This window comes from Leptonychotes weddellii, chromosome 2 (genome assembly GCF_054177405.1).
Source record: "Leptonychotes weddellii isolate Sample4059 chromosome 2, ASM5417740v2, whole genome shotgun sequence".
Taxonomy (NCBI): Eukaryota; Metazoa; Chordata; class Mammalia; order Carnivora; family Phocidae; genus Leptonychotes; species Leptonychotes weddellii.
Window position 1 is genome coordinate 16,808,964 of NC_138370.1, and position 25,438 is coordinate 16,834,401.

General features: G+C 41.0%; 1 protein-coding gene and 1 non-coding gene across 2 annotated transcripts in view; both read left to right on the forward strand.

Moving 5' to 3' along the window:
* The first annotated feature begins 614 nt into the window (after positions 1–614).
* MTUS1 (microtubule associated scaffold protein 1) overlaps positions 615–25,438 on the forward strand; it is a 132,023-nt gene continuing 107,199 nt past the window's right edge. The window contains exon 1 of the mRNA XM_081812887.1: positions 615–840. The gene's annotated coding sequence lies outside the window, so the exon portion shown is untranslated. The remainder of the gene's footprint in view (positions 841–25,438) is intronic.
* On the forward strand, positions 19,096–19,201 carry LOC115941917 (U6 spliceosomal RNA). The gene has a single exon (XR_004076584.1). It is a non-coding gene; the product is annotated as a U6 spliceosomal RNA (small nuclear RNA).

Consider the following 25,438-nt stretch of genomic DNA (forward strand, 5'->3'; position numbering starts at 1 on the left):
CCCGCCCTCGCTGCAATGCCCCACGGCTAGCTGGAAGCCAGAGAGCTCGCAGGGATAACACAGGAGGCGAGGGCCGGAGTAGGCAGAATTCCAGTCGCCCTCGGGGACCTGCGTGGTCTGGGGACGCGCGGGTCAGCCAGGTGCGCTGGCAGCAGCCGCGGGGCGCCGCGTTGCACGTGGCAACAGGTGCAGCGCAGTCCTGGGCTGACGCCCGGGGCCTGGGGTGAGTCTGCATTTAGCCCGGGAGCGTGCGGGGCTTCGGGACCCGGACGCGGGAGCGCCAGAGGAGGGAGCGAACTGGCTAGTCGAACCCGCCAACCTGCCGAGTAGAGCGGAGCGGAACGCGGCGGGAGTCTCCCGGGCCTGTATTCCGAGGTACAGCCACGCGCGTCTTTCAAGTTTCTCGGGGCGCAGCCCCCCCCCTCCTTGAATGCCGCCTGCCCTTTGTCTCCAGCAGCGAGGTGCAGACTGGGGCAGCTTGGAAGGGGTGGCAGCGAGCGAGGTGGGTAGAGGCGGCGGAGCTTTTCTATTTACAAGTTTCCCGAACTCCCCGCCCTTGCTCCACCCCCAGCGGCTGGAGAGGCGGGGAGGCTGGGTCGCCCCAGTCTCGGGGTTCCCGCCTGGCAGCTGCAGCGGCCGCTGGCGTGCGGGGGTGGGGTGAGGGACGAGCCGTGTGTCCCCAGGTGCAGACGTTGCCCGCTGGGCACTGATTGCACCGCGGGTCTCCCGGGTGGGCCTGGAGCGCCTCCGCCGGGGATCCGAAGGGCGCCGGGGCTCTCAGTCCCTGTTTCCCCTACTCTACGTCTCTGCTCCCGGGAGGAGGAGAAGGAGGAGCTGCGGGTAAGTGCGGAGTTGAGAAGAGGATTCCGGCTGCCCAGCCTGTCCGCGGTGGAGATCTAGGGCTGGGGCGGGGGGGAAGGGGGGCGGACGGACGGGGACACAACGAGAACGCGACCGTCACGGGGGACGGAACTAGCTTTGAGGGAGGGGCGGTTATTCCAGGGGCTTGGGTGCCAAAGTTGGGAGAGAAGTGGGGAGACAACCCCACAGGAGCGGAGGCTGCGGAGATCGGGTCTCACGTGGGGTCAGCGCAGCTGGTGCGGCAGGGACGGATGCGGATCGCAGTAGCTGTCACCTTGAAAGTGACCGAAGGGGTTTACAGTAGACGCAGACTGACAGGCGTATGCTTGCAGCCGGAAGCCGCCCACCGAATACTTGACCTGCCAGGGCCCAGCAGTCCCAGCTTTCTCCCGTTGCGGTTCGCTTGGGCCCATTCTCAGCATAAGCAATCAGGGCTGAAATGTGGCGTTAATGAGGTTGGGGCAATTCCCAAGGCCCTCCCGTCCCGTGTCTTACTACTTCCAGCGGCTTACTTGTGCTTTTCTAGCTCTCTAGAAGAATCCACTCCTAAGTCAAGTCACCTGATTGATTACTACTCTACAGTAATTATGGGACTTATTACCTTAAATTTTTTTCTCCTTTTTCAAGACGTACTCTTTGCAAATAACTAAGTGATTGTTGACTTTGACTTAGCATAATTTATTTTGGAGTAAGAATGGAGAGATTAATTCTTCATTTAGCCTCCATCAAGTTTGACCTACCCTGTTAACTACTATTGACTATCTAGTAGTTTGGGTGCTAAGAAAGGAAATCCAGCGTGTTTTGTTTGTTTGAATAAAATCAAAGTTTTAGGCAAAACTCAGGGAATGACAGGGTTTATGTTTTGCCAGGTGATGGGATTTTAGTCATCAGCACATTAAATCCTTAGCCCTGGGGTGGGGGGTGGTGGAGGGTGCGGTGCAGGTGTTAGGAGTGGAGGCAAGGAGGGAGGGGAATAAAAAGGAAATGAGTTGCTGCTTCCTTAATGACCTCCTTAAGGAGTCTAGATAACACCCAGATAGCAGTGTGTGGTTAACCCGAAGAGAAACTGAAGAATTTGGAAATGCAATACAATAGACAGCTTCTTTTTCAGGGATACTTAGGGCAGGAAATGATGGACAATTTAAACTGAACCAATGATGCCTTATTTGCATAGTGCTTTGCAATGTGTAGGACACTTTTTTTTTCTTCAATACACTATTCCATAAGGAAAGTTATGCAAAGAAATGATTAAAACTATTTATCCTTAAAAACTTAGTGGAATTGAGTTTAAAATAATATTGTGCCAATTTTTTCCTCTTTTAAAAATCGGTCATGGAGAAAATAGTGCTTGCAGAAGATCTGCACCTTTTAATTATGTATTAGTAATACATGGTTACAATTTTGGATAATTTCATAGGGTTATAAAATTCTAGCTAGATTTCTTTCTCTGTATTTGTTATTAGACGGAAGCATTTAGAAGGCAAGTCCCATAATAGCCTTCCTCTGTTGGCCTTGTTCCATGTCTGCTTGCTGTATAAAAATGGGTAGATTCAGAAAAAGTATGAATTAAATAATTCTACCACCCAAATATAATCAGTGTTTTCTTCGTGCTTGTTAATGGATTTATTTTTTTACAGTTACGCAGTTTATACAGATATACTATTGCATACTGTTTTTTTTTTTTTTCCTGTTTGAGGAAAAAGTTTGCAGGTCAGTAAGTTCTCTAAGAGTCTTATTTTAGTGGCTACATAATATTTCACTATATAGAGGTAAAAAATTATAAGCTGAACTTTTATTTCCAAGTACTATTAAATATATACTGTTGCAAGAAATATCCCTTATAAAACTTTATCTACAGGGCCTATTAGATGGAGTCCTTGAAATACAGTTTTTGGCCCAAAGATCTCTTGATACAGATGGACCATTTGCTTTCCAAAAAATGTTTTGCCAAGTATGATCCCCACCAACACTCTGAGAGTATCTGTTATGGTATTCTTGTTAATGTGGGGAATCATTCCTAAAAGGAAAAATAATCCTTCCAGCTTTAGAGGTAAACAGTGCTTTCTTGATACCTAAATTTCCAGTTCTTTAATTACAAATCATGAATACCAAAAAAAATTTAGTTTCATTTTTATTCCTTTTTTAATGACTGCAGTGCCAATTTTTTTTCTACTGGGATATTAGTATTTTTCTATTAGAACTTTTATGGATTGATAATAAACTTTTACATTTCATATTACAGATTTTTTTCCCCCCATGATGTCTTGGCCTTATAAAGACCAATACCATGAGTTTATAGTGGTTTTGACTTAGAGGTGTTCTATACTTTAATGTAGCCAAGTCTGTTGACTTTCTCAAAAACAAAATTAACACTTCTGGATCATAGCTTAAGAACTGAGTAACAGTGGCAGGCTTTTAAAAGAATTTCCCCTCCCCTACCCTCCCCATCAATTCTGAGTAAGATTCCTTTCAAATCCATTAGAACAACCTCTATATCCTGGAGTAGAGACCATTGTAAACCAGACTGGGTTTGTTGATAAGGAATAGTTCTGCATGGTATATATCATTAGGAACAACATTCTTCAAAATCAGAGCAAAGTTTTAAATCCCAGGGAATAAAAATGTTTCAGATCTGTTCTATGATTATGTAAATGTGATTAGGCTCACTATACATTTATTTTTTATTTGTAGTAGTGTCTTGCCAGATTGTACAATCATTATTACAGCTCATACTGAATTGTTCTTTTCTTGATGTCTAGACAGATGTATATGTAGTTTAAAATTTTTCCCAAATTTCCAACATTGTTTACAGATGAAACTATTTGAAGAGGTGGTGGGGGTGGGTAGCCGCCTGATTTCCCAAACTTGAGTTATCTTTCCATACTGTGGAAGTTTAAATATACCCTGAGGACTTTTAAAGGCTTTGCTGAGCGAGTTCTCCATCACTTAGGGCCCACAAATAAGGCACCAGACCATATATAAGCCCCGAGGATAAGGTTGGTGTGTGCTGCATGTGTTTTAGGGCATGTAAAAACGAGCCCAAACTTTCTCTGGAGGCAGGTGAGCCTACCAGGAGGTGACCTGCCCCACTTGCCTGGTAGGGACCCGGACAGTGGTGGCTGGGGCCTTTGGAGAGGTGAGGAGTGACAGGATGTGTGTGCTGCAGAAAAGGATTAGGTCCTATGGGGTGTGACCAACAGCCTGAAATTTTTTTTTAGAAAAGCCTGCTTTAACCAGGGTTTCCCATACTTGACTTTGGGAAATTGGTTATAACCAGTAACTGAATTTGACTGGCAACTACTTCTTCTAAAGATGTATTTTTCTAAATCAAGTTCATACAAGATTGTTCTGATGATAATTTTCTTTTTTAAAAGAAAGGACTGCAATATTATTTGAAATCAGAAGTTATTACTCTCTGTGGGCATTTATCCATGATATTAATGCATGACTTTTTCTTATTCACTTGGCTCAAGATGAAAAAGACTTTTCCATTTTGGGGATGACAGATTTGGGAGCTAATCTTTACTATGTAGATAAATACAATAAAACTTCATTTTCATACACTATAAAGTATTTTGCAATTTGATTGCTCTGATGTATAATGTTTACACAATCAAGGAAGAGTGTTTCCTCAACAAAGAGATTATAAGGCAGAATATAGAGGTGTTAGGTAAATAGCTTTCAAGCACTTCGGAATTCCATTTTTGCATATACATCTTTGATTCCAAAACAACTTTAGGTATTCATTAAAGCTGGTAGGTTTTCCTTAGTCTGCAGTGTAAGCCCAATATTAAAGAGAAAATATTTAAAGATAAACTGTATTTACATTTGCTAAGGCTTATGTCTAAGCTTATGAATGTTCTGTGTATATATTACTTGCATGAGTAAAAGTAGAAAGCACACATCCTACCATTATTCTCACATAGAAATTTTATTTCATTTTGAAGTTGTAAAACTAAATAGGTTTAAAGTCACTTAGTTTCTTTTGAGGAGACATGTTTACTTTTTAGTAGGGTTGACTCCATTCATTTTGAGCAGTGAAAGAAGATCATGTGCAGGTCGTAAGCTTCTCAAACTAGCTCAAAGGGCAAAGCGGTTGCTGGGAAATTACTTTCAGGTAGTGTTAATTTTGCCTGAAATTGTACTGATTTCGTTTTTCAGTAAGAGTTGTGCTAAGTGGGAGGGCAGGTCTGGCCAGCCTCCCACTGCGTGCACACAGAAAAAGCTCAGATTGGGAAGAAAACAGACTGCGAAGACCTCAGGCTTAGGGGTAAGATGCCATGGAGAGGGGTTTAAAGCCATCAAATTCCTTATTTTCACTCTTTTAAATTCTTGTAAATATTTGTACCTTGTCAATTTATATTTACACTCAATGCAAAGAAAATGAAGTTGGCACTGATGTTCGTGGGCCGATCAACCATGATTGAGCTGACCTTCCACGATTAACTAAAACATTTCAGGACATTTGTGTTCTAAATTGGCATTGAGAAAGCAATTCTTGAGAAGAGTGGGAAGGAGATGTGTAAAAGTATAGTCTTGTTTAAACAGGTGTTTGAATACAAGTAGAGCTTACATAATGTCTGTGGCTGTGTTCGTTGGAACAAAATTTGAAGCCTATATAGAGCTTTATGCAATGCAGCTTTATAAAGGAACAAAAATAGAAGCTTATACAAGCCATATAGGAGCTGACGTTGAAACATAGACTCAGGGGTGCCTGGGTAGTTCAGTCGGTTAAGCATCTGACTTTGGCTTAGGTCGTGATCCCAGGAGCCTGGGATCGACTCCCATGTTGTGCTCCTTGCTCAGCAGGGAGTCTGCTTCTCCCTCTGCCTGCATGTGTGACATCTTTGGTCATCTAAAGACTCTTCGTCCTTAATCAGGGATCACGATGACTCTCAGAATTGTCGCGAAGCAGGATGCTTAGCACTGCAGTCTAATTTCACTTATTTGCTCCGGATAATGTTTTTAGCGACCTCTTCCAACGGGTTTTTGTTAAAACTTGTAAGCGTCTTGAGGATAGGGTCTAAACCTTATGTTGGGTACATTTGCACTTTTATAATTATTTGTACCAGATGGAGCCTGGAATAAATCATCTAGAGCACTAATGGCATGAGAGTTTGAAATTCTTTCCTCCGTCAGTCACAGCTACTAGAAGGTCTTTTAAGCCAGAGACGATAATTTACTGACTGCTTTTCTAGACTCTCCTCTCTGTCCTGGCCCTCACACTTCCCCACACCCCCTGTGGTAGCCTCAGCCAGCAGACAGAGGCCACTCCACTGGTGGCCCTGTGTCCTTCCGAAAGCTGGTGCTGTTAGGCGGTAGGGTAACCTGGAGTTGGAAGGTGTGAAGTTTGGTCCTCCCGAGTTAGAATTTTCTTTTATTACTAAGTGCCATTCTCAGAACATCTGGCAAACCCACGTGCAAGTACTTGTACGGAATTAATTCCACTTGTGCTAATTTATTACAGTCTCCATTTTGTGCAGATGGTCACAAGTCGACAATTTCTCTTAGAGACGTGGGCTGTTTCTCATTTAGAGAAATATGTATTTACGTTTTAAAAAGTAATTCAGATGAATTTTCAGTCTGGGGTTGTTGTTTCTCTCATTGCGTTTAATGAGATTGTTTCAGAGTAGTTTTCATTTCTTTTGAATTTGATTCTGTATTCTTAAGAGTTGACTTTTTATTTAAGGCTTAGAAACTCCTGGGAGTGCTTTATGGGGAGATATTACCAATGGCAACTGTGCAAAGGAATTTACTAGTACATTGTACTTCCAGTATAAGGGGAGTGTGTCTATCAATAAAATGGAAATGGAGATAGGAAAAATCCTGCATTTCTCTTTTCATGAAAAACTTTAAATGATTTTATATTGCAGGTATCACTGCAATATATGGTTCTATATACCTTGTTATGCCCAACACTTGAAATTTGAAACCTTATAGGTACATCAAATGAAAATTATTTTCTACTTAAATGGTGTAAGTACAAGCCTCCAGGGGAGGGTAATGCTTTTTTTCTTTCTCTCCTTTCTCTTGTTTTATTAAGATTGGAATAATAAAAGAGGTATTTCAACATTTAGCTAGATTTTGCTCACCCTGATGTCCAGTTTGAAACCTTGGAGACATACTTTGTTAATAGAAATGGAAAAAATGTTACTGGGATCCAGTACGTTTGGTACCAGAATATAATGGAGAGTGCACAGACTTTAAAATAGGACCACGCTGGGCTCACGTCTGAGATCTTCTGTGTTAGCCACATGGATTCAGTAAGTAACTTTCTTCCTTTTGCACCCCTGTCCCCTCATCAAGATGGTGGGGATGATACCTGTTGCTTGGGGTTATTATGCCACAGTGCCAAATATAGGACCTCTTTTCTGATTCATGGCTAGGAAGTTTAATTTAATTTCCTTAACTGAATTTTGAGAGGGTGGTTGCTCGGGCCTACTGGTGCTCTTTGCTGGGAATTAAATTCCAGGCACAGGAGCCTGATCATTTTTCTTCTTAAAAAGAATTGGTTCATACCAGTAATAGTTGAGAATATTTATTCTTGGACTTCAGCTTTGTTACCTTTTGGTTTTCTGTAGAGTTCAAGTTTAGGGAGCTGCTGATATGCACGCACGTGTGTGTGTGTGTGTGTGTGTGTGAAAATAGAGATGAAAAATCCAGAATTGCCTCAGTGTATGTGTGCACATGCGCACACACACACATGCATATGATTAAAATTACAGTGAAATAATAACTGTGTTTTTGGATAGTACCTTGTAAATAGGACATTAAGGACCTTTCTGTTCAGTTAGCACACCAACCTGTGAAGTAGAGGTCTATCTTATACATGAGGAAGTTGACTGGAACTATGTGGATAAATGTTTTGTATTATGATGAGTGAGTTCTAGAACCAGGACTAGGATCCAGTTCTTCTCTCCTGGTCTATACCACACTCCTGGTAGGATACTGATACTTGACTAGTTTTCATGCCATAAAGAGTGATCACTGTTGTGAGGATTTTCTTCATATTGGTGCTGAAGTGGGGTCAAAAGCATCACTGGTTTGGGTATATAACATTTCAAATGACGTTGCTTGGAATTATGGCATGTTTTTCCATCTTATAACTGCAGAATATAAAACAGTGTTAAATCCTGTAAGCCACTAAGATGAATAGCACAAATGGAAAATTGATAGTTACATTTCTGTGACATTTTACAGTTTTTACACTGCTTCAAAGAGAACCAAATGAATTTTAACAGTCCTCTGAATCATTTGATTGTACAATAATATATTGTAAAATGTACCCATTTTACAGATAGCAGCCCAGGGTCATGTATGTTGAACAGGGACTGATACTTGTTTTTCTGAAGCACTTTTTTCTATAGAAATATTGAATCCTATTTCCTTATTTTAAGCTACATGGAGGCAGGTAATTCTTTGGCAGATGGAGTTAATCCCAGGTAGAAATTTAACTAGGAGGTGAGGCCTGGTGTCCGTCCGAACAGGGAAGAGAATGTCCCATAAAACCACAGTTACACCCTGAGTATCAGTCATGGTTTCTAGCCCTAAAGGTCAATGGTTCTGTGTTACCAAAATGACTTCTAAGGAATGTATGATGTTAGGACTTGACAAGTAGGCCATTTTAGGGAGGTTGGCTCTTTCTTCCTTTGGGCTGCCCCTAGGAGTTAGATCTGTACATACACTGACCTTCTGTGAAAGAACTCTTACTTGCCAGTGGAAAGCCTAACACAGGTAATCATTTTCCAAGTAAAAGGTACAGGAAGTTGATGTTTAATAAAGGTTGGGAGATATGGTGTGAGGTGCCAACTTGCGTAACCACACACACATACTGACATTTTTCAACTGGTCTTGGCAGGATTCAGATGGAAAATTATTTCCTTTTTGCCAAGTGGACTTTGAGGAGATCTGGCAACTGTCTGAATGATTCTAAACAAGGAGCTGCTCATGGGCATTTAATACCTTGAGGGAGAAAAGTCATTTTAGCTTAAATCTGTGTCCTGTGTAGCCAGTCTACCCCATTTCTCTCCAACAACCTGTGCTACCTTTTGGGTAATTCCTTTACCTAGCTGTGTACAATTTAGAAACAAAAGAATGCAGAGTCTTCACATCAAGTTATTTCTTCAGGCAAACTGTAGAGTCCCTGACAGTGTTCTTGACAAGCATTGTGTGTGAATGGTGGTATGGTTTTAGTTGCTTACTTTTATTGGGGCAGCCCTTTCTGTATGGCCTCAGGGGTACCTGGAACTTAATCTTGCTGTTCTTGACTCCTACTTCTTACCGATTCTCATTAAAAAGCTGAATTTATGATGGAATTCTTATCAGCAAGATGATGTAATCTTGACAAGAACAAGAATGTAATTTTGTTCACCTCTCTATTAGGAGTACTTAGAATAGTGCTTTTATTAAGGTGCTTAAAAAGGTGTTGAAGGAATGCTGACCTAGACTAAGAGCTAATATTTTAGATTCTCAGAGATCTCTTGGTTTGAGACTTTAGGTACCTGGTTTGTGGTCCTAAACTGCTTTTCAAAGTGATTGTTTAGGTCTGGGGCTATAGTGCCCTCCCAGGGTCATAGACAGAGACCTACTCCTCTAGGAGGGTCTAGGTGAATATATGCAGGAGCTAACAGTGAAACGTAAAACTGTGTAAGTCAGCTTTGATGTCCACAAGATCAGACCAAAATGGTAGTTGGTGTAGTAACCATGCAAGATTTTCACTAGGGTAGGAAGGATTAGTTGGAAAGTAGATTCTAGAATAAGAACCAGGAAAAACATCTTTAGTTCCAAAATGAGTTAAGAGGTGTTTGGGAATATACAAACCGTTTACTGGCCACATGATAGGTGAAAAATAAATTTAAGATTTTATTTATTTATTTGACAGAGCACAAGCAGGGGGAGCGGCAGGCAGAGGGAGAGGGAGAAGCAGGCTCCCCGCTGAGCAGGGAGCCCGATGCGGGGCTCAGTCCCAGGACCCCGGGATCATGACCCAAGCTGAAGACAGACATTTAACTGACTGAGCCACCCAGGTGCCACCCAGATTTTTTAACTGATATAAAATTAAAAGTACCATGCAGTGCACCTAGGTTAGGTGTACAAATATGAGTCTTGACAAATAATTTCCATCTGTGCAACCGTCACACCAATCGAGCTCTAGAACATGTCCATCCCCCCAAAAAGTTGCCTTGACTGAATGAACAAGTTGCTAAGTTCTGGTCCTAAAGTGAGGGTAATAATAAGGCTTGTTGCACAAGGTTGTTGACAGTATAACAGTAGCAACTAACAATGGTGGGTATTAGAAAGTTTCCAAAAATTTCATTTAACCTTAAAACAACCCGAAGAAATGGATTGTTTACTGTTGCATCCATTTTTACAGAGGAGGGAAATGAGGCCAAGATAACTTTTGGCTTGTTCCAAGCAAGGTAGGTAGCCCAGTAGCTGAGGCAGTTCTGCAGAGCTGGGTCTGTGGTGAGCAAATGTTGGTTGACCTTATTAGCTATGGGAAGGAAGGGGGACAGAGACCAAGGGTACACATTTGAACTGGGTTTTAATGTCCATTGTTACTTATGAACTATGTTTCTTGGGCAAGATCCTCAACTTCTGGGAAGATCTATAAAAGAGGAAGAGGCATAGGAAGTCATCATGGGACTGGTCTGTGCTATGGGGCTGTCACCTGGGAGCCAACTGTGAGAACACTTTGGGGACTTGAAAGTGCTGTGTGCTGACATCCTTATCTCTGTCCATGGAAGAGAGAGCTGCGTGCTCCCCGCCCCTGGCCTCACACACTTGGGAGACTGGGCAGACAAAGAGGGATTGACGGTGTGTCAGAGAGACAGTCCCCACGTGACAGTCTTGATGGGTCGAACACTGTGTTTACACAACATTTTCTCTCACAGGTTGCTTTGACATTCAAAGCCTTAGATAGTTTTCCAGCTATTATGTCAGCCGACCTCCATAATATTTTAAGTATCCTTTCTCCTGTTGTCCTTCCAGATTTTTGGAGGGGAAATGTTACTAGTTGACAGAATCTGAAAGGCTCAGAAACACTCACCTGCCTGTTCCTCAACCTCAGTCCAAGCTTCCTCTTCTTCAGGGAGCTACACTCCCATCATTCTCTCCATGTCGACACCAGTGGAGTCCATCCTCTGGGTTCCCTTAGGCTGATTCCACCTCTACTTTTGCAGTTTTTGTAATTACTGACTTGTACTTTCTTAACTATTGGCTCTTTGAAGGCTCCTTAAACACGGATTGTCTTCACCATTGTGTCCCTAGGAGAGCAGCCGGCATGTGGTAGGCAAGTAATCAGTGTTTGTTGAATGAATGGAAGTTCTTGTAGTAAAAGGTCACTTCAAAGCAGGGATACAGAAACGGGCAGGGTGGTACATGAAGTATGCGACCCCCCACTTTCCTTCTCTGGGACTGCTCTAGTACTGTTGTAGGGGATTCCTTCTCTTGTAGCTAATTGGAGGTTCTGAATATTAAAAAAAAAAAAAAAAAAATCTCCTGCTTGAAAGGCTTTATTATTAAGGGAATAGTTGTAAGAAAACTGGTAAGATTTGGAGCGCTAACTATAACATCTTGCATTTATATAATGGTGGGAATAGAATTTTTCTAAACTGTAAACGTGAATTAAGTTAAATCACACAGATATTTTAGGTGTACAAATTAGAAAGTCATTATCCCAAAGGAGAGCTGTTATTTTAATGTCTGATTAAAATACTTTATACAGGGATCAGAATCATTTAGAGAAAGGCATGAGTAGATCCTGAAATTCTTAACTTAAAAAAAATTGGGCTGTTGAACTCCACAAATATTATTTGGGTGAACATGGGTAAAACCTTTCCCTCCCACTTCTAAGTTCGAATCCTCTTGTATCCATTTCTACCTTTAAACTCTGGGCCAGCCGGTCATGCCATCAGGGCCCACCTATCTGTGCAAATGGGAGCAGTGGTTCTGGCTTTGGTCAGTTGGAGATTTCTTGGCCATAACTGAACCACAGATTGCCATTAAGGATGGGATTCTATTACTGAATTATTCCTTTTGAGCATTTATTGCTGAGGGTGGTTACTTGTAAGTATCTCTTTTGATTGACTTTGTGCTATTGATATTAAAGGCTGTTGCAGTCAGGCTGTGATATAATTGGTAGCCAGACTTGGACCCTTTTCGTGAAGCTAAAGACTTTGCACTGAACATATTAGCCTTAGATATATAAAGCCAAACAAAGCCCAATTTGTGAATTTCCTAATTTTTCTATAGCACAACAATTTGCATATTCAGTGTCTTTAAAAAAAAATACCATCTATTCCTCCAAGTCTATTGAGGACAGATTCTAAGATCCCATAGCCTCCCTCTTCCTATACTCCCTTCTGAGAAATACAAAAAAAAGTAGCTAATTTTGGAACAGTGAGATTTTTGTTCTGCTTGTGAGGGTAAGGGAGGGGACTTGGCTGGGCTTCTTGCTTCCTGAGGTCTGTGCTCTATTTCTTGTTCTCTTGGCATATTCCCACATTCAGCCATCCTAGATCGCCAGAGTGCTTGGAGAGGAGACATCTGACAGAGGTGTCCTCACCTTCAGGGCCAGAGACTCCCAATAACAGATGTCACAGCCAGAACCAGTGAGTGAATCTTTACTCCTTGGTTCCCCCTCTGAATCAAGCTTGTCTCTCAAATACTAGAGCCAGTGTGTTGTCCTTAACATTTTCATGAGGTCTTCATTTGATGTTATCAGGAGAAATCTGGAGAACAAACCTTTTTGATGCTGTCAACCTATGGGTTCAGAAAAGATGGACAGTTCTTTACAAAATCCAAGTTGGGGGATGAATGAAAGCGATTAATTTTGATGTGACACGATGTCCTTGGAGGAAAGGTACAAAATGAAATATATGAATGTATTTTTTCTCCATTTTTTTGGATGTACTCTCCCTTGAAATTTCAGTTGCCAAATATTCAAACCTAGTTTGAGGTTCTTATGTTTCATTTTAGTAGTGAGCTGGAAAAACCAACCGAACACTTAACTTGAAATTTGTCTTACTATAGTTATCTTTAATAGAGGTGAAGCAGTGATGGTGTAGAGTTCTAACATCAGATATATTTAGTATTTCTGGTGGGCCTGTACCAATTATAGATGTTGTAGTATGTGGTTATATTTATAAATAGCACAAGGAGATACTTTTATTATGCCATCTTGGTATATTCTTTTTTTTGAAAGGTGACTAACATTTTCTTTGAATATTTTTATCAATACCTACCTCTTTCCAAGGTTAACAAATCCAAAATCTCAGTGTTGTTACTGGACATGACATTTAAGGTGAAAAAAAAAAAAATCAACACTGGATAGCTTTAAATTTTCTAGCATGTGGGTTAAAACTCTCAAAGTAGGAAATCTCAGCTTTGTTTTTTTTGTTTTTGTTTTTTCCCCCTGATGAAATTACGGGTACTATGGATTGCATGTCTGGATTGGGAGCCCAGCCTTGGTTGGGTCAAGTGAGGGCAGTGGGTGGGTTGGTCTATAAAGGTCATGACCCTGCTATGCGTGGGAGGGCATTCTCCTTTGTAGCCCTTGGGACATTGTTGCGGTGGAGTGTTGTTAATCCCACTGGGACTTGCCTGGCTTCTGAAGGGTTTCTCACTGCCTCATGATTACCTAGGGCCAAGTTAGGAATCAGAGAGGGGCCGCTGACCTAAAAATAGTCACAGTTCGGGAGGAGGGCCTGAATGGCAGGGCACCACCGCTCCCTTCTCACTGCCAGAAGATGGTGCCATAAGGAGACGGTCAAATGGGGAGCGTGTGCGTCCGAAGACAGGTGTGAAAAGTGTAGAGGAGAGTGAATAAAACTTTCTTCCTGGCTTCTAGAGGGGGAGATAAACATTTTAGAGATTGACTTTCAGAAACCCTTAGAGACAGTAAAAGCAAATATGGGAGGTGATTCTTTTTATGAGGTTGGGCTTAGTGGGGTATATTTCTAGATGTTTCTAATTTGTAAGAAAACATTTTGTATTTAATGTCGGTCGCAGATTGTTGAGGAATGGAAACTGTGATATGCCTTGTTTCCCATAGTGCCCGAGAACAAAGTGAAGCATCGTTTGAAAACTTGAAGGTGACAGGTCATTTCAACAAAGACAATTTTTTAAATTCAAGTGTAGTTGACATACATTATTAGACTAGTTTCAGTTGTACAACACTGATTCAACATTTATATATTACGAAGCAACCACAGTAAATCTAGGTAACATCTGTCACTATACAAAGTTGTTGCAATATTAACTATATTCCCTATGCTGTACATTGCATTCTGTGTCTTCTTTTATAACTGGAAGTTTGTACCTTTTAACCCCTCTCCCCCATTTTACCCCTCTCCCTACTTCGCTCCCCTCTAGCAACTATCAGTTTGTTCTCTGTATTTATGATTGTTTCAGTTCAGCTTTGTTTTTGATTTTTAAATAACACATATATGTGAAATCATTATATTGTCTTAGTCTGACTTATTTCACTTCGTATAATACGCTCTAGTAAAAGGCAAAAGATTTATGTGATCTGAAGAGAAACCAGAGTATCTCGAGGTCCATCTATATTGTCACAAATGGCAAGATTTCAGCCTTTTTATGGCTAATATTCCATTGTATATACCCAACATCCTCTCTATCCATTCATCTAATAATAGACACTTGGATTGCTTCCATATCTTGGCTATTGTAAGTATGCTGCAATAAACATAGGGGTGCATATATCTTTTCAAATTGGTGTTTCTTTCTTGGGCTAAATACCCAGAAGTGGAATTGTCGACTGTATGGTAGTTCTCGTTTTAATTTCTTCCTTACTAACACTTGTTATATCTTCTTGATTCTAGCTATTTGAACAGATATAAGGTGATATCTTGTGGTTTTGATTTGCATTTCCCTAATGATTACTGATGTTGAGCATCTTTTCATGTGTCTGTTGGCCGTCTGTATGTTTTCTTTGGAAAAATGCCTATTCAGGTCCTCTGCCCATTTTTAAAATTAGATTGTTTGCTCTTTACATACTGACTTGTAGGAGTGCTTTATATATATTGGGTATTAATCCCTTATTGGCTATATCATTGCATATATCTTCTGCCATTCAATAGGTTGCCCTTTCATTTCATTGATGGTTTCTTTTGCTGTGTAAAAGCTTTAACTTGATGTGGTCCCACTTATTTTTGCTTCTGTTGCCCTTGTCTGAGGGGACAGATCCAAAAAAAAAAAAAAATTGCTAAGGCTGATGTCAAAGAGCTTATTTCCTATGTTTTCTTCTACGATTTTTATGGTTTCAGATCTTATGTTTAGGTCTTTAATCTGTTTTGAGTTTATTTTTATGTATGGTGTAAGAAAGTGGTCCAGTTTCATTCTTTCAGGTGTCCAGTTTTCCCAGCACCATTTTCAAGACTTTTTCCCCTTGTATGTTCTTGCCTTTTTTGTCACAGATTAATTAACCGCATTTATTTCTGGGCTTTCTATTCTGTTCCGTGTGTGTGTGTGTGTGTGTGTGTGTGTGTGTGTGTACACCATATTGTTTTGATTACTATAGCTTTGTAGTATAGTTTGAAATCTGGGCACATTATGCCTTTAGCTTTGCAAGATTGCTTTGGCTATTTGGGTTCTTTTGTAGTTTGACAAAAATTTTAGGATTATTCTAGTTCTGGGGAAAGATGCTATTGGTATTTTGATAGGGATTGCATTGAATCTGTATATTGCTTTGGGTTGTATGGACATTTTTAACAACATTAATTCTTCCAAGCATGAGCTTGGCATATCTTACCATTTATTTGTGTAAACTTCAATTTCTTTTATCAGTATCTTATTTCAGAGTACAGGTCTTTTACCTACTTGATTAAATTTACTGTGGACCTATGCATTTTAAACTGAAGTTTCTGGAAAGATTATTTAACATACTAACAACACTTCGGATACATCTGGTACACATTTTATGTTGAAGTCATATTGGTTAGAAGAAATTGCTGTCTGAAAGTGATAGACAGTCTTCCATTTGGTAGCTGTTTTCTGACTGGGTATGATTGATTCAAAACTTAGTATTTATTTTCCAGTCTCCTTTTCTCTTTAAGGTGAAACCAGATTACTTCAGATATTTAAAATATCTGTGGTCAAAAGACCAAGAGCTTTGTTTTCCCTCCCAGCCTCCAGGGTGACTGAGGAGGTCTGATGAGATAAGAGGTGGAGAGTATTTTGTTTGAACTCATTGATTTAGGGATGGGTGCTTATTGATTTTTTTTTTTTTTTTTTGAAAGGATTCTTTCACTGCATCTGAGCGTTGATTACTAAGTTTAAGTAATATTCTCTGATTTAGGGGTAGCAGGAGGACTCACTTGACTTTGAAGATATTTCTTGTTACCTTCAGTGCAAAGGCTAATGTGTTGCTAATTGTTGTTCTATGTGAGTTTTTGTGTCCTGAGGGCCCACAGAGGACTTTTGAGAGGGGATTTGCAATGAGCTGAGTTACAATGCGGAGAACTCCTTCTGATTGCTTTGTGGAGAATGTATTGTAAGGAGGCAAGAGGCTAATGATTTACTCAGTCCTTCAGGGGAGAGAGATGAGTATCTTGGACCTGGAGTAATAGTGAAGGTGAGAAATAGTTGCATTTGGAATATATTTTGAAGGCGGTGCCTATTTTAATTGCTAATGAGGTGATAGGGAAAGAGGGGAACAAGGCTGACTGCTAGGTTTTTGGTGTGATGATCAGCTTGGGCGCCTAGAGGCATCTTTCCTTGAGAATAAGGAACACTGGGACAAGAAAGAATTTGAGTCAAAAAGTCTGGAGTTCTTTTAGAGGCAGGAAGTTTGAGATGCCTGTTAGGTATACAGGGGCAAATGTTAAATTAACAGTTGGGTCATCAAATCTGGAGCTTTAGGGAAAGATCCGGGCAGTGAGATGCTTGTGGGGCTTGCCATGAAACAGAATGTATTTAAAACAAGATGATGAGTGTAAGAAGAGAGGAGCTAAGGGGCAGGAGCTGTGAATTACTCCCAACATTAGGAGGTTGGTCAGAGAAGCCAGCAGAGGAATTTGCCAAGGAGCAGCCCGTGAGTTGAGGAGGATTAAAGCTAGGGGAGTGCCTCTGAAGCCAAGTGAAGGTGGTGTGTTGGGGCTCGAACCCTATAGTGTGAAGAGTTTTGTTTACCAGAGGACACTTTTGTTCACTTTTTGGTAAGTAAATGTGTTTAGTGATCATTTAGAATCTTGATAAGCTTGAGGAAACCATGGTAAATTCAGCCAAAATTAAAAACAAGCACAATACATCTCTTGAAAACACCACAACATGACATTTAATTATCCGTAGGCAGTCTCATTGCAGGGAACTGGACACATTCTGTTAATCACTTTTGAAATATCAGCAGTGGATGGAGGAACCATAATACTCTTTGAGGGCCCCCCAAATCCACAACATTTTTTTTTGTATCTGGCCACTGCCCATAGTGCTGTTTTGAGAGCCTCATTTGCTTACTTAGGAAGCCCCATTCTACATCATATCAAAATATTAAAATATAACCACACTTCCTGCATTTAAACAGTTGAGTTGCTATTGAGTTGTTAACTGTTGATATACTAGTACATCTAAAATCTTTCCATGCTTTTTCTCTTCTCTGCTCCTTATTCCTCAGGTCTCCGCTAAACATGTGACTTGCTCAGAGACCTTCACCCTGTAATAGCAACAGGAATGCCTGTGATTTTCTTCACTGACTACAATTTCTGTTTGTATAGTTGTTTGTTTTGTTCACTGTGTAGTAGCGCCTAGCAGAGTGTTGGGCATATGTGGGCACCTAATAAATCTGAATGAATGTCACCCAGTATTAGAAAACAGGTGCCTCAGTAGCTTTGGTTTGGTTTTCAAGCTCAGTGGCTTTATTTTTAAGTCAGATTGGCTGAGGTATCCTTTACTTACCGCAAAAATTGCCTTTTTAGGTGGGCAGTTCATTGAACTTTGGCAAATATATCGTCAGCCACCATCAAAAAATAGAAATTTCTATCATGCAGTTTCTTTGTGTCCCTTTCAGCCTCTCTCCCCTGACTCCCAGGCAAACGCTGATCTCAGTCTTTCTTCATGGTTTTGCCCTTCCAGATACTATGTAAAGAGCATTACCTGCCTTTTCTGTCTGGCATCTTTCACTTAGAGAAGTATCTCAAACACACAGGCTGTTGTTTGTATCAACGGTCTACCTTTTTCTTGCCAAGTGGTATTTCATTGTATGGATGTACTTCAGTTTTTCTTATTCAACCACTGGTGATGGACATTTATGTTGTTTCTAGTTTTTGGCGATTTATTAGCTTTTCCTTCCTGGTCTTAATTAGTAGACAGGAAATTAAAACAGCAATAGTGACCCACAGCCACAAACCCCTATTCATGTCTACTGTTTTCATTTTCCCATGTTTTTTTCTATGTGTTTTGCATGGTAATACTACTAAAACACATTTTGCCTAGTTTTATAAACTGCATATTTTTAAAATGGTTGCATTTCATTGAGTCACTCTAATTTTCTAATCCTTGGTGACATTCAGATTGTTTCTAAGTCATCACAGTTGTAGAAAATGTGCTAACCATCATCTAAAGTGTTCCTATGATAAATTCTTGGCAACAGCTTAAGACTCTTAATTTGAAAGTAATAGAAATCAATTCAAGCTAACCGGGGCAAAAAATGGATAGGTGTTAAAAGGGTATGGAATATTTCTCAGAAGTTAACGTCAAGGACATTGTCAGGAACCAAGTCAGGTCGGTCATTCTTCTTCGTTGTTATTTCTGCTTCTCTTGGGGCTTTGGTAGCATTCTCTTTGCAGAGACTTGTTTCATCTGCTCCAGGGTGCATGGCAGGAGGAGGCTAACTCCACAGTGCTGGGATTTATGTTTTCCAGTCCACGGACTTCCACAGACACACTCTGCCTGACTAGCTATTTCAAATCCAGTGGTGGGGGAGAGACCATCTGACCACATTGGAGGTAGTCGTCCACACCAGGACAGTTCACTGTTGTTCATACAGTGGAGCCCAACTCAGTAAAAAAGGAGATGTTCTCAGAGAAAGAGGGTTGTTGTAAACTAATCCCACACTCAGAGGTTACCATTTAAAGTAAGATTACACAAAATCCATTTTATGACTATTCAAGTTGCTTTTCAAAAGGGTAATTACAGTATGGTCTTAGGAGAGAGTTGGGAGTATTACATGTATCTATTTTTTTATATTTGTATTTACATATTAAAAATCATTTAGGTACCTGTTTCCACAGCTCATATACTAAGATTAGAATAATACAGAGAAGGATTAGCATGGCCCCTTCCCAAGGATGACCCGCAACTTCATGAAGCATTTTGTATTTTTACAAGCTAAGTCCTGGTGATGTAATGTACGGCATAGTGACTATAATTGATGATACTGTATTGCATGTTTAAAAGTTGCTTAGAGAATAGATCTTAAAAGTTTTCATCACAAGCAAAAAAGAGTTGTTTAGCTCTTCTTGGTTTTGATCCATCCCCTCTGAGTGATGTTTAATGGATAGCTAAGAAAATCTGATCTATTAGCATTTATTGAATGCTTGCTTTATGTTAAGCATCGTGTCTGAGACTTCTGTAAATACAAGGCAGTTTATTAGACAGCTCTTATTCTTGGAACCATGCAGTCAAGTTGAGATTTACTTAACCCTGGAGGAGCTTCTTATTAAGTGGTCCTTGAGTGGAAATGTTCCATATACAGGTAGTTGTGTCAGTCTTTGTCTGGAAATAATATGGGTGCTAAATGGTTCAGTAGGAACGTCAGTACCTTGATTTAACTATGGAATGCCTGCCTAAAACCTGTTCCTAAGTTGTGTGACCCATTGTGGAGTTATGTATCTTGTCCTCACTTTAAGTTTTAGGTCCTAGCTGGAGTCTGGAGTCCCCTAGCCTGGCCGGGCTGCTTTACCTGGAGTCTGCTTTATTGGCAGTGACTATCGGCAGGTTCCCCTGTGCGTCCGAGTGCCCCCTTCTTAATTTTAAACAACTCATATGTGGTACATAAGGAATAGTGCAGAGGACCGCAGGGGAAGGGAGGGAAAACTGAATGGGAAAGAATCAGAGAGGGAGACAAACCATGAGAGACTCTGGACTCCGGGAACCAAACTGAGGATTACAGAAGGGAGGGGGTTGGGGGGATTGGGTAACCGGGTGATGGGTATTGGGGGGGCACGTGTGGTGATGGGCACTGGGTGTTGTGCGCAACTGATGAATCGTTGAACACTGCATCAAAAACCAATGATGTACTATATGCTGGCTAATAGAACATAATAATGAAAATAATAAATTAAAAGAAACTAAAGAAAAATAAAAGTCTTTGTCAGCAAATGCACTCTGGTTACTATCATAATCTTACCCTTCTCTGAAATCATTTATTTCGTGACTTTATGTTGATACAATGAGAATTTTAATGAAGATTTTAACAGTGAAACTTGCCAAGTTAAGGTATCTGTTCACGTGTATAAGTGGATTCTTCGTATGTGATGGTCTAACTCAGAAGAGCTTCTCCCTGGCAGCTGGGTTGTACCACAGTGGTCAGCATGATGATGCATGCTAGAGTGTAGACCCTTCCATTTGTGGGTTTAATATTTGAGATACCAGATAGTTACAAGGCAGCCCCAAATTCTAAGATACCTAATACCGTATTTTTCTCCTATTCTGTAGATTGGGAAAGTTGAGGTTGCAATGAAGTTATGCTATTAGCTCTAGCTCTTCTGGTTTGTGGTTTTGATTTGTTCGTGGTAAAATATACATAACATGAAATTTACCGTTTTAACCATTTTTAAGTATACAGATCAGTGGCATTAACTTAGCTCATAATGTTGTGTAACCATCACCACAATCTAGTTCCAGAATTTTCCATGAACGCAAACAGAAACTTTGAACTCATTAAAGGCTAATTTTCCATTCAATCTTCCACCAGCCCCTGGTAACCTCTATTCTACTGTTTGTATGAGTTTGACTATTTTGGTACCTCAAGTAAGAGGACTGCTACCATATTTGTCCTTTTGGTCTGGTTTATTTCATTTAGCATGTTTTCAAAGTTTATCTATTTGTAGCATGAGTCAGAATTTCCTTCCTTTTTTATGGCTGAATAATATTCCATTATATTTATGTACCATATTTACTTTACTCATCTGTTGGTGGACACTTGGATTGCTTCAACCTTGTGGTTATGAATAATGCTGTGAACATGGGTGTACAAATACCTGTTCAAGTCCCTGCTTTTGGTCCTTTGGGGTATATACCTAGGAGTGGAATACAAGGTCGTATGGTAGTTCTATATTTAACTTTGTGAGAAGCCACCAGATCGTTTTCCACAGCTGCTGCATCATTTTACATTCTGACTGTGAATTTGAGAGAGTTCGTTTCTTCACATCCTCACTAACATTTTGATAATAGCCATGCTAATGGGTGTGAAATGCTATCTCATGGTTTTGATTTGCATTTCCCGGAAGACTTTTGATGTTGAGTATCTTTTCATGCACTTATCAGCCATTTGTACTTGTTCTTAGGAGAAATGTCTTTTTTTTTTTTTTTTTTTTTAGATTTTATTTTATTTGAAAGAGAGAGCACAAAGAGGGGGAGTGGCAGGCAGAGGGAGAAGCAGGCTCCCCGCTCAGTGGGGAGCCTGATGTGGGACTCAATCTCAGGACCCTGGGATCATGACCTGAGCTGAAGGCAGATGCTTAACCAACTGAGCCACCCAGGCACCCCGGAGAAATGTCTTTTCAAGTCCTTTTTCACATGATGTTAACATTTTGAATTAAATTTTCTGTTCCTTGGTTTCACTTCATAGTCCTATATATTAGCTTTCTTATTGTGTATTAAGAAAGTTAGATTGAAAGTGGGGAGGAAAGTTTTCGTTTTGGTGGAAGATGTTAAAAAATGACAGGTTTTTTTTTTTTTTTTTAAAGGATAGATTTATTTGAGAGAGAGCATGTGCGTGCGAGTGTGGGGGAGAGGCAGAGGTAGAGGAAAAATCCCAAGCAGACTCCCCACTGAATGTGGAGTCTGACATGGGGCTCAATCTCACAACCCTGAGATCAGACCTGTGCTGAAACCAAGAGCTGGACATTTAACCGACCCAGGCGCCCCTGACAGATTTTATCTGTTGAAGCCAAATTTTGCTCTTGGTGTTTTCAGGTTGGCTGTGTGCTTCCATGCACGTGGACCAGGTAGGAGACCACCTGTCTAACTGGAGTGAGGAAGGCCTGAAGCCTTATGTCTCGTTTGGGATTGTAAAGGGAGGAGGAGGAAGAGGTAGGGTGGAGAATGAGATTCCTTTCTCTTTCATCTCCTTATATTTTAGAAAGGCAGAAACTTTCTCCCATTTTTTTTTTCCACCGCCCCCCCCCCCCCACCCCTTCCTCCACTCTCTTCTGACTCCTGAGACTGAAGATGATGGCGGCCAGGTTCAGGTAGCAAAGTAGCTTCTATCATTCTCTTCCCTGACTGTGTTTTTTCCCCATTGACACAATGCCCTACCCAGTGTTCTGCTTCTTGGTCTTTATACATACCTATAGTATGTCCGTATCTTAGTGGGAGATGTACTACACTTTAGTTTGGGGGCTAGCCTAGGAACCTAATCCTCATTAGCATTTCTCTAGGAAAATGAATTTTGAGTTAGAATAAATCTCCAAATGAGCTTTGGAGGATAACGTGCTTGTAAGTTGGGGACTGCCTGTCCCAGCAGTATAGCATAAGGGTGTGTGACGAGGTGCTTGGGGTTGAAGGAGGACACGTAGTTGCAGGGGCTGTGGAGTGGGTCAGACCATGGGCTTTGGAATGAGCAGGTTTACATCTGAATCCCACTTACATATTGTGTGCTTTGCCCCTAAGTTTCCATCTTGGAAATTGTAGCTGTTGATACACATGTATGTGGGTACGGTGTCTGCATGCTGGTTGACTCCAATCAAAGTGATGAGGGAGATGTGAGAGTTTTTCCCTCAAAGTCCCTTCTGCCTGTTTGTGCTACATCAAAGTGCAGCATCTTACCTAAGTTTTCCTTTGTGCAGAAAGGGCACTGATGAAAGCACTGGGCCTTCTGACTTGCTTCCGGAATCTTCAGAGCACATCCAGGCTTCTGTGATAACTGGAGCAGGCTGAACTCTTGCAGGTCCTTCCCTCACTGCTGCACGTGGACTTGGTCTCTGGCATCCTAAAACGTTGTAAAAGTTGGGTTCAGAGATGTTAATTTCCAGTGATGTTGAATTCACTATTATTTTTGCTTCTGGGAGGATTTCTAGTCTTCCTGTTTATTTTATTGTGTAACTTTTTTCTCTCGGGTCTTCACTGACATGTCTGGGAATAAAGAGATAAGTTTCTCAATCTAAGTTAATTTTTCAAATCAGGTAGGAGAAAGGAGGGAAAGTTCTGAGTGTGTACTGCACATGCCTAGGGAACTGGAAGAATGATTTAGTTTCTAGTCAGTAGTTAGCCTTTCTCAGGAATGTATTTTTGGAGGTTGAATCTCTTTTTGAGATTTTTTCTCTAACATGGATTAAGCAGTCTTGTACTATAATCTTCATAGTTCCCTGCCACTACTTTTTCAAAGACCTGTGTTGATTTTTTTTTTTTTTTTTCCTTTCTACCTCTTTCCCTTTGATTATTTGTGATGATTGGCAAGTGGTTGTGCAGTTTCAGGAATTGGGAGCACTGCTCTGGTTCTTTACTCCATTGAGTAATCAGATGTTTTCATGCCTAGATCATCTTTATCATTGAGAGATACCGGCTTAAAAAATGTGGAACATAGGGTGTTTGGTTTGGGGCCTACGTTATCCTTGTAGAAAAACGTAATCTGTCTTGAGACCCAGTAGAGGACTGAATGTCCTGCTCCTTATCCTAATTGGCATCAGCGATGGTGGCCACAGTGCTTTCCTCGTATGACCGTAATGCAGATGAAGCTGGCCTCAGGACCAGATAATTATTCTCAGTGGATGCACATGGCAGACATAATTATGAATCACTTTATCTCCTTTGTGGTGTAGTCACTGGAAGATAAAGAACAAGAGGGATTCGGGTTTGGGTAATGCAAGGTAAATATTGACTCTTGTTTTCATCTGCAGCTTTGGGACAGACTATTTAATATGTTACATAGGTGTAGCTGGCCTTTGGTGTCTTTTTTTTTTTTTTTTTTTAAACAAGTTGTTTTCTGTAGGTTTGTCTCTAGTTTGTGCAGGTTTTCCTTTTAGTACATTTGATGTTCTCACTGCAGGATTCATCTGTAACTCCGTGCCATTTCCCCTAAGATAGTTGAATGCATGGTGTTAAAGAGGATACAAATTTGCTTATATCCTAAATGCACCATTAAAGAGCAGCTGAAAATAGAGTTGTGATCCTGGTTCTGTCTCTAAGCAGCTGTATGAACTTGGAAGTCCTCAGGGCTGCTCTACTTCAGGATTCTAAGGGCACTGTTAGCATCCTTTTTAATTTAAGTAAATGGTACTGCTGGGCTTCTTTTCTGTAGAATGCGGTGTGAACGGTGACCCCTAGAGTCAGGCCACAGAGGCGCTACTAGAAATCCTAACTTACTACTCCCGGGACCACTGGTTTTTTCACAGAAAAAGGTTGGGTAGAATGAACTCGGACGCTCTGAGCGCTGGGAGAGGCGTCCATCATCCGTGTTAGCCCCTCTTCCATGACTGGGCCCCGTTTCCAGGAGAATTGGAAAATTATTTTTGTTAACAAAAGTAGCGTTTTATTTCCAGAGAATTGACGTAGTCCTTAACAATAGCATTGCTCTAGGAAAATGAATTTTGAGTTAGAATACATTTCCAAATGAACTTTGGGAATCACCTGCTTCTCCGTTGGGGAACCGTGCACCCCAGCAGTAGAGCTCAGGGTCATGTGTGACGTGCGTGGGGTTGCAGGAGGACACGTTCATGCAGGGGCTGCGGGGTGGGTCAGTGTGCGGGCTCCAGCACGAACAGGTTTGCACCGGAGTCCCACGGTTGGAGTGTTTGACCTCATGTGTAGACTTGCCATGTCTTGTGTAGACTTGTCATGTGCAGTCCCTGCAAGACTTGTCGGCATGTATTTCGGGTCTCTGCATGTGACAACCTGTTGTTGGGATTTGAAAGGCATTCATTTTTAGAGCCTGTATTGACTATGGGGAGAAGTCACAGCTTCAGTGACCCCAGTTACTCATAATGTAAAGAGTGGTAGCGCTGGTCCAAAATGCTGATTAAATGATTTCTAAATCTTCCGATTTCAGTTTCTATGAAAGAAATGTTGATTCAAAAAGTACAATCTGTAAAGAGTGGGTTTTACTCCATTGGAGTGTAAATTTTTTTTTTGTTGTTTTGTTTTTAAGATTTTATTTATTTGAGAGAGAGAGTGAGAGAGAGAAAGACCACAAGAGGGGGGAGCGGGAGAGGGAGAAGCAGACTCCCTGCTGAGCAGGGAGCCGGATGCGGGACTCGATCCCGGGACTCCAGGATCATGACCTGAGCCGAAGGCAGTCGCTTAACCAACTGAGCCACCCAGGCGCCCTGGAGCGTAAATATTTTTAATATTTTGGTATTTAGATAAGATTCCCAAGATGATTATAAATATTTAAATAATT